Here is a 10,926-nt window from a genome sequence, read left to right as displayed (position 1 = left end):
GACACTGTTGCTGCTTCACTCACACCAGGACACTGTTGCTGCTTCACTCACACCAGGACACTGCTGCTGCTTCACTCACACCAGGACACTGTTGCTTCACTCACACCAGGACACTGTTGCTGCTTCACTCACACCAGGACACTGCTGCTGCTTCACTCACACCAGGACACTGTTGCTTCACTCACACCAGGACACTGTTGCTGCTTCACTCACACCAGGACACTGCTGCTGCTTCACTCACACCAGGACACTGTTGCTGCTTCACTCACACCAGGACACTGTTGCTGCTTCACTCACACCAGGACACTGTTGCTGCTTCACTCACACCAGGACACTGCTGCTGCTTCACTCACACCAGGACACTGTTGCTGCTTCACTCACACCAGGACACTGTTGCTGCTTCACTCACACCAGGACTGTTGCTTCACTCTCACCAGGACACTGTTGCTGCTTCACTCACACCAGGACTGTTGCTGCTTCACTCACACCAGGACACTGTTTCTGCTTCACTCACACCAGGACACTGTTGCTGCTTCACTCACACCAGGACTGTTGCTGCTTCACTCACACCAGGACACTGTTGCTGCTTCACTCACACCAGGACTGTTGCTGCTTCACTCACACCAGGACACTGTTGCTGCTTCACTCACACCAGGACACTGTTGCTGCTTCACTCACACCAGGACACTGTTGCTGCTTCACTCACACCAGGACACTGTTGCTGCTTCACTCACACCAGGACTGTTGCTGCTTCACTCACACCAGGACTGTTGCTTCACTCACACCAGGACACTGTTGCTGCTTCACTCACACCAGGACTGTTGCTTCACTCACACCAGGACACTGTTGTTGCTTCACTCACACCAGGACACTGCTGCTGCTTCACTCACACCAGGACACTGTTGCTGCTTCACTCTCACCAGGACACTGTTGCTGCTTCACTCACACCAGGACACTGTTGCTGCTTCACTCACACCAGGACACTGTTGCTGCTTCACTCACACCAGGACACTGTTGCTGCTTCACTCTCACCAGGACACTGTTGCTGCTTCACTCACACCAGGACTGTTGCTGCTTCACTCACACCAGGACACTGTTGCTGCTTCACTCACACCAGGACTGTTGCTTCACTCTCACCAGGACACTGTTGCTGCTTCACTCACACCAGGACACTGCTGCTGCTTCACTCACACCAGGACACTGTTGCTGCTTCACTCACACCAGGACACTGTTGCTGCTTCACTCTCACCAGGACACTGTTGCTGCTTCACTCACACCAGGACACTGTTGCTGCTTCACTCACACCAGGACACTGTTGCTGCTTCACTCACACCAGGACACTGTTGCTGCTTCACTCTCACCAGGACACTGTTGCTGCTTCACTCACACCAGGACACTGTTGCTGCTTCACTCACACCAGGACACTGTTGCTGCTTCACTCACACCAGGACACTGTTGCTGCTTCACTCACACCAGGACACTGTTGCTGCTTCACTCTCACCAGGACACTGTTGCTGCTTCACTCACACCAGGACACTGCTGCTGCTTCACTCACACCAGGACACTGTTGCTGCTTCACTCACACCAGGACACTGCTGCTGCTTCACTCTCACCAGGACACTGTTGCTGCTTCACTCACACCAGGACACTGTTGCTTCACTCACACCAGGACACTGTTGCTGCTTCACTCACACCAGGACACTGTTGCTTCACTCACACCAGGACACTGTTGCTTCACTCACACCAGGACACTGTTGCTTCACTCACACCAGGACACTGTTGCTTCACTCTCACCAGGACACTGTTGCTTCACTCACACCAGGACACTGTTGCTTCACTCACACCAGGACACTGTTGCTTCACTCACACCAGGACACTGTTGCTTCACTCTCACCAGGACACTGTTGCTGCTTCACTCACACCAGGACACTGTTGCTTCACTCACACCAGGACACTGTTGCTGCTTCACTCACACCAGGACACTGCTGCTGCTTCACTCTCACCAGGACACTGTTGCTGCTTCACTCACACCAGGACACTGTTGCTTCACTCACACCAGGACACTGTTGCTGCTTCACACACACCAGGAATCTGTTGCTTCACTCACACCAGTACTCTGTTGCTTCACTCACACCAGGACACTGTTGCTGCTTCACTCACACCAGGACACTGTTGCTGCTTCACTCACACCAGGACACTGTTGCTTCACTCACACCAGGACACTGTTGCTGCTTCACTCTCACCAGGACACTGCTGCTGCTTCACTCACACCAGGACACTGTTGCTTCACTCACACCAGGACACTGTTGCTGCTTCACTCACACCAGGACACTGCTGCTGCTTCACTCACACCAGGACACTGTTGCTTCACTCACACCAGGACACTGTTGCTGCTTCACTCACACCAGGACACTGTTGCTGCTTCACTCACACCAGGACACTGTTGCTGCTTCACTCACACCAGGACTGTTGCTGCTTCACTCTCACCAGGACACTGTTGCTGCTTCACTCACACCAGGACTGTTGCTGCTTCACTCTCACCAGGACACTGTTGCTGCTTCACTCACACCAGGACACTGTTGCTGCTTCACTCACACCAGGACTGTTGCTGCTTCACTCTCACCAGGACACTGTTGCTGCTTCACTCACACCAGGACACTGTTGCTGCTTCACTCACACCAGGACTGTTGCTGCTTCACTCACACCAGGACTGTTGCTGCTTCACTCTCACCAGGACACTGTTGCTGCTTCACTCACACCAGGACACTGTTGCTGCTTCACTCACACCAGGACTGTTGCTGCTTCACTCACACCAGGACTGTTGCTGCTTCACTCACACCAGGACTGTTGCTGCTTCACTCTCACCAGGACACTGTTGCTGCTTCACTCACACCAGGACACTGTTGCTCCTTCACTCACACCAGGACTGTTGCTGCTTCACTCTCACCAGGACACTGTTGCTCCTTCACTCTCACCAGGACTGTTGCTGCTTCACTCACACCAGGACACTGTTGTTGCTTCACTCACACCAGGACACTGTTGCTGCTTCACTCACACCAGGACACTGTTGCTGCTTCACTCACACCAGGACACTGTTGCTGCTTCACTCACACCAGGACTGTTGCTGCTTCACTCACACCAGGACTGTTGCTGCTTCACTCACACCAGGACTGTTGCTGCTTCACTCTCACCAGGACACTGTTGCTGCTTCACTCACACCAGGACACTGTTGCTGCTTCACTCACACCAGGACACTGTTGCTGCTTCACTCACACCAGGACTGTTGCTGCTTCACTCACACCAGGACACTGTTGCTGCTTCACTCTCACCAGGACACTGTTGCTGCTTCACTCACACCAGGACTGTTGCTGCTTCACTCTCACCAGGACACTGTTGCTGCTTCACTCACACCAGGACTGTTGCTGCTTCACTCACACCAGGACTGTTGCTGCTTCACTCTCACCAGGACACTGTTGCTGCTTCACTCACACCAGGACTGTTGCTGCTTCACTCTCACCAGGACACTGTTGCTGCTTCACTCACACCAGGACTGTTGCTGCTTCACTCTCACCAGGACACTGTTGCTGCTTCACTCACACCAGGACACTGTTGCTGCTTCACTCACACCAGGACTGTTGCTGCTTCACTCACACCAGGACTGTTGCTGCTTCACTCTCACCAGGACACTGTTGCTGCTTCACTCACACCAGGACACTGTTGCTGCTTCACTCACACCAGGACTGTTGCTGCTTCACTCACACCAGGACTGTTGCTCCTTCACTCACACCAGGACACTGTTGCTGCTTCACTCACACCAGGACTGTTGCTGCTTCACTCACACCAGGACACTGTTGCTGCTTCACTCTCACCAGGACACTGTTGCTGCTTCACTCACACCAGGACTGTTGCTGCTTCACTCTCACCAGGACACTGTTGCTGCTTCACTCACACCAGGACTGTTGCTGCTTCACTCACACCAGGACTGTTGCTCCTTCACTCACACCAGGACACTGTTGCTGCTTCACTCTCACCAGGACACTGTTGCTGCTTCACTCACACCAGGACACTCCTACTGCTTCACTCACACCAGGACACTGTTGCTGCTTCACTCACACCAGGACACTCCTACTGCTTCACTCACACCAGGACACTGTTGCTGCTTCACTCTCACCAGGACACTGTTGCTGCTTCACTCACACCAGGACACTGTTGCTGCTTCACTCACACCAGGACACTGTTGTTGCTTCACTCACACCAGGACACTGTTGCTGCTTCACTCACACCAGGACACTGTTGCTGCTTCACTCACACCAGGACACTGTTGCTGCTTCACTCACACCAGGACACTGTTGCTGCTTCACTCACACCAGGACACTGTTGCTGCTTCACTCTCACCAGGACACTGTTGCTGCTTCACTCACACCAGGACACTGTTGCTGCTTCACTCTCACCAGGACACTGTTGCTGCTTCACTCACACCAGGACACTGTTGCTGCTTCACTCTCACCAGGACACTGTTGCTGCTTCACTCACACCAGGACTGTTGCTGCTTCACTCACACCAGGACACTCCTACTGCTTCACTCACACCAGGACACTCCTACTGCTTCACTCACACCAGGACACTGTTGCTGCTTCACTCACACCAGGACACTGTTGCTGCTTCACTCACACCAGGACTGTTGCTGCTTCACTCACACCAGGACACTCCTACTGCTTCACTCACACCAGGACACTCCTACTGCTTCACTCACACCAGGACACTGTTGCTGCTTCACTCACACCAGGACTGTTGCTGCTTCACTCACACCAGGACTGTTGCTGCTTCACTCACACCAGGACACTGCTGCTGCTTCACTCACACCAGGACACTGCTGCTGCTTCACTCACACCAGGACACTGTTGCTGCTTCACTCACACCAGGACACTGTTGCTGCTTCACTCACACCAGGACACTGTTGCTGCTTCACTCACACCAGGACACTGTTGCTGCTTCACTCACACCAGGACACTGTTGCTGCTTCACTCACACCAGGACACTGTTGCTGCTTCACTCACACCAGGACACTGTTGCTGCTTCACTCACACCAGGACACTGTTGCTGCTTCACTCTCACCAGGACACTGTTGCTGCTTCACTCACACCAGGACACTGTTGCTGCTTCACTCACACCAGGACACTGTTGCTGCTTCACTCACACCAGGACACTGTTGCTGCTTCACTCACACCAGGACACTGTTGCTGCTTCACTCACACCAGGACACTGTTGCTGCTTCACTCACACCAGGACACTGTTGTTGCTTCACTCTCACCAGGACACTGTTGCTGCTTCACTCACACCAGGACACTGTTGCTGCTTCACTCACACCAGGACACTGTTGCTTCACTCTCACCAGGACACTGTTGCTTCACTCTCACCAGGACTGTTGCTTCACTCTCACCAGGACACTGCTGCTTCACTCTCACCAGGACTGTTGCTTCACTCTCACCAGGACTGTTGCTTCACTCTCACCAGGACTGTTGCTTCACTCTCACCAGGACTGTTGCTTCACTCTCACCAGGACTGTTGCTTCACTCTCACCAGGACTGTTGCTTCACTCTCACCAGGACTGTTGCTTCACTCTCACCAGGACTGTTGCTTCACTCTCACCAGGACACTGTTGCTGCTTCACTCACACCAGGACACTGTTGCTTCACTCTCACCAGGACTGTTGCTTCACTCTCACCAGGACACTGTTGCTGCTTCACTCACACCAGGACACTGTTGCTTCACTCTCACCAGGACTGTTGCTTCACTCTCACCAGGACACTGTTGCTGCTTCACTCACACCAGGACACTGTTGCTTCACTCTCACCAGGACTGTTGCTTCACTCTCACCAGGACTGTTGCTTCACTCACACCAGGACACTGTTGCTGCTTCACTCACACCAGGACACTGTTGCTGCTTCACTCTCACCAGGACTGTTGCTTCACTCTCACCAGGACTGTTGCTTCACTCTCACCAGGACTGTTGCTTCACTCTCACCAGGACTGTTGCTTCACTCTCACCAGGACACTGTTGCTGCTTCACTCACACCAGGACACTGTTGCTGCTTCACTCTCACCAGGACTGTTGCTTCACTCACACCAGGACACTGTTGCTGCTTCACTCACACCAGGACACTGTTGCTGCTTCACTCACACCAGGACACTGTTGCTTCACTCTCACCAGGACTGTTGCTTCACTCTCACCAGGACTGTTGCTTCACTCTCACCAGGACACTGTTGCTGCTTCACTCTCACCAGGACACTGTTGCTTCACTCTCACCAGGACTGTTGCTTCACTCTCACCAGGACTGTTGCTTCACTCTCACCAGGACTGTTGCTTCACTCACACCAGGACTGTTGCTTCACTCACACCAGGACTGTTGCTTCACTCACACCAGGACTGTTGCTTCACTCACACCAGGACTGTTGCTTCACTCACACCAGGACTGTTGCTTCACTCTCACCAGGACACTGTTGCTCCTTCACTCACACCAGGACACTGTTGCTTCACTCTCACCAGGACTGTTGCTTCACTCACACCAGGACACTGTTGCTACTTCACTCACACCAGGACACTGTTGCTTCACTCTCACCAGGACTGTTGCTTCACTCTCACCAGGACTGTTGCTTCACTCACACCAGGACACTGTTGCTGCTTCACTCACACCAGGACACTGTTGCTGCTTCACTCTCACCAGGACTGTTGCTTCACTCTCACCAGGAATGTTGCTTCACTCTCACCAGGACACTGTTGCTGCTTCACTCTCACCAGGACTGTTGCTTCACTCTCACCAGGACTGTTGCTTCACTCTCACCAGGACTGTTGCTTCACTCTCACCAGGACACTGTTGCTGCTTCACTCACACCAGGACTGTTGCTTCACTCTCACCAGGACTGTTGCTTCACTCTCACCAGGACACTGTTGCTGCTTCACTCACACCAGGACTGTTGCTTCACTCTCACCAGGACACTGTTGCTGCTTCACTCACACCAGGACTGTTGCTTCACTCACACCAGGACACTGTTGCTGCTTCACTCTCACCAGGACTGTTGCTTCACTCTCACCAGGACTGTTGCTTCACTCTCACCAGGACTGTTGCTTCACTCTCACCAGGACTGTTGCTTCACTCTCACCAGGACACTGTTGCTGCTTCACTCACACCAGGACACTGTTGCTGCTTCACTCTCACCAGGACTGTTGCTTCACTCACACCAGGACACTGTTGCTGCTTCACTCACACCAGGACACTGTTGCTGCTTCACTCACACCAGGACACTGTTGCTTCACTCTCACCAGGACTGTTGCTTCACTCTCACCAGGACTGTTGCTTCACTCTCACCAGGACACTGTTGCTGCTTCACTCTCACCAGGACACTGTTGCTTCACTCTCACCAGGACTGTTGCTTCACTCTCACCAGGACTGTTGCTTCACTCTCACCAGGACTGTTGCTTCACTCTCACCAGGACTGTTGCTTCACTCTCACCAGGACTGTTGCTTCACTCTCACCAGGACTGTTGCTTCACTCTCACCAGGACTGTTGCTTCACTCTCACCAGGACTGTTGCTTCACTCTCACCAGGACACTGTTGCTGCTTCACTCACACCAGGACACTGTTGCTTCACTCTCACCAGGACTGTTGCTTCACTCTCACCAGGACACTGTTGCTGCTTCACTCACACCAGGACACTGTTGCTTCACTCTCACCAGGACTGTTGCTTCACTCTCACCAGGACTGTTGCTTCACTCACACCAGGACACTGTTGCTGCTTCACTCACACCAGGACACTGTTGCTGCTTCACTCTCACCAGGACTGTTGCTTCACTCTCACCAGGAATGTTGCTTCACTCTCACCAGGACACTGTTGCTGCTTCACTCTCACCAGGACTGTTGCTTCACTCTCACCAGGACTGTTGCTTCACTCTCACCAGGACTGTTGCTTCACTCTCACCAGGACACTGTTGCTGCTTCACTCACACCAGGACTGTTGCTTCACTCTCACCAGGACTGTTGCTTCACTCTCACCAGGACACTGTTGCTGCTTCACTCACACCAGGACTGTTGCTTCACTCTCACCAGGACACTGTTGCTGCTTCACTCACACCAGGACTGTTGCTTCACTCTCACCAGGACTGTTGCTTCACTCTCACCAGGACTGTTGCTTCACTCTCACCAGGACTGTTGCTTCACTCTCACCAGGACTGTTGCTTCACTCTCACCAGGACACTGTTGCTGCTTCACTCACACCAGGACACTGTTGCTGCTTCACTCACACCAGGACACTGTTGCTGCTTCACTCTCACCAGGACTGTTGCTGCTTCACTCACACCAGGACACTGTTGCTGCTTCACTCACACCAGGACACTGTTGCTGCTTCACTCTCACCAGGACACTGTTGCTGCTTCACTCACACCAGGACACTGTTGCTGCTTCACTCTCACCAGGACTGTTGCTTCACTCTCACCAGGACACTGTTGCTGCTTCACTCACACCAGGACACTGTTGCTGCTTCACTCACACCAGGACACTGTTGCTGCTTCACTCACACCAGGACACTGTTGCTGCTTCACTCACACCAGGACACTGTTGTTGCTTCACTCACACCAGGACACTGTTGCTGCTTCACTCACACCAGGACACTGTTGCTGCTTCACTCACACCAGGACACTGTTGCTGCTTCACTCTCACCAGGACTGTTGCTTCACTCTCACCAGGACACTGTTGCTGCTTCACTCACACCAGGACACTGTTGCTGCTTCACTCACACCAGGACACTGTTGCTTCACTCACACCAGGACACTGCTGCTGCTTCACTCACACCAGGACACTGTTGCTGCTTCACTCTCACCAGGACTGTTGCTTCACTCTCACCAGGACACTGTTGCTGCTTCACTCACACCAGGACACTGTTGCTTCACTCTCACCAGGACACTGTTGCTGCTTCACTCACACCAGGACACTGTTGCTGCTTCACTCACACCAGGACTGTTGCTTCACTCACACCAGGACACTGTTGCTGCTTCACTCACACCAGGACACTGTTGCTTCACTCTCACCAGGACACTGCTGCTGCTTCACTCACACCAGGACACTGTTGCTTCACTCACACCAGGACACTGTTGCTGCTTCACTCACACCAGGACACTGTTGCTGCTTCACTCTCACCAGGACACTGTTGCTGCTTCACTCACACCAGGACACTGTTGCTTCACTCACACCAGGACACTGTTGCTGCTTCACTCTCACCAGGACACTGTTGCTGCTTCACTCTCACCAGGACTGTTGCTTCACTCTCACCAGGACACTGTTGCTGCTTCACTCACACTAGGACACTGTTGCTTCACTCTCACCAGGACACTGTTGCTGCTTCACTCACACCAGGACACTGTTGCTGCTTCACTCACACCAGGACACTGTTGCTGCTTCACTCTCACCAGGACACTGTTGCTGCTTCACTCTCACCAGGACTGTTGCTTCACTCTCACCAGGACACTGTTGCTGCTTCACTCTCACCAGGACACTGTTGCTGCTTCACTCACACCAGGACTGTTGCTTCACTCTCACCAGGACTGTTGCTTCACTCTCACCAGGACTGTTGCTGCTTCACTCACACCAGGACTGTTGCTTCACTCTCACCAGGACTGTTGCTGCTTCACTCTCACCAGGACTGTTGCTTCACTCTCACCAGGACTGTTGCTTCACTCTCACCAGGACTGTTGCTTCACTCTCACCAGGACTGTTGCTTCACTCTCACCAGGACTGTTGCTGCTTCACTCACACCAGGACTGTTGCTTCACTCTCACCAGGACTGTTGCTTCACTCTCACCAGGACTGTTGCTTCACTCACACCAGGACTGTTGTTGCTTCACTCTCACCAGGACTGTTGCTTCACTCTCACCAGGACTGTTGCTTCACTCTCACCAGGACTGTTGCTGCTTCACTCTCACCAGGACTGTTGCTTCACTCTCACCAGGACTGTTGCTTCACTCACACCAGGACTGTTGCTTCACTCACACCAGGACTGTTGCTTCACTCACACCAGGACTGTTGCTTCACTCACACCAGGACTGTTGCTTCACTCACACCAGGACTGTTGCTTCACTCTCACCAGGACTGTTGCTTCACTCTCACCAGGACTGTTGCTTCACTCTCACCAGGACTGTTGCTGCTTCACTCACACCAGGACACTGTTGCTGCTTCACTCACACCAGGACACTGTTGCTTCACTCACACCAGGACACTGCTGCTGCTTCACTCACACCAGGACTGTTGCTGCTTCACTCACACCAGGACACTGTTGCTGCTTCACTCACACCAGGACACTGTTGCTGCTTCACTCACACCAGGACACTGTTGCTGCTTCACTCACACCAGGACACTGTTGCTGCTTCACTCACACCAGGACACTGTTGCTGCTTCACTCACACCAGGACACTGTTGCTGCTTCACTCACACCAGGACACTGTTGCTGCTTCACTCACACCAGGACACTGTTGCTGCTTCACTCACACCAGGACACTGCTGCTGCTTCACTCACACCAGGACACTGTTGCTGCTTCACTCACACCAGGACACTGTTGCTGCTTCACTCACACCAGGACACTGTTGCTGCTTCACTCACACCAGGACACTGTTGCTGCTTCACTCACACCAGGACACTGTTGCTGCTTCACTCACACCAGGACACTGTTGCTGCTTCACTCACACCAGGACACTGTTGCTGCTTCACTTACACCAACATCTCTGGGTGTTGTCATTTGCAATCACTCTTATTGTGATGTTAACTTTGACTCAGAGAGTGAGTGGAGCACATTCACTCCTCCCTCACCTCCACCTGACTGACTGATTCCTGTCCATCTTTAGTGAGTCGTCTCTGACATTCACCAAACACTGACAATA

The sequence above is a fragment of the Cherax quadricarinatus genome, chromosome 66, assembly GCF_038502225.1.
Source record: "Cherax quadricarinatus isolate ZL_2023a chromosome 66, ASM3850222v1, whole genome shotgun sequence".
NCBI classification, from domain to species: Eukaryota; Metazoa; Arthropoda; class Malacostraca; order Decapoda; family Parastacidae; genus Cherax; species Cherax quadricarinatus.
Note: the sequence above shows the minus strand (reverse complement) of the source record.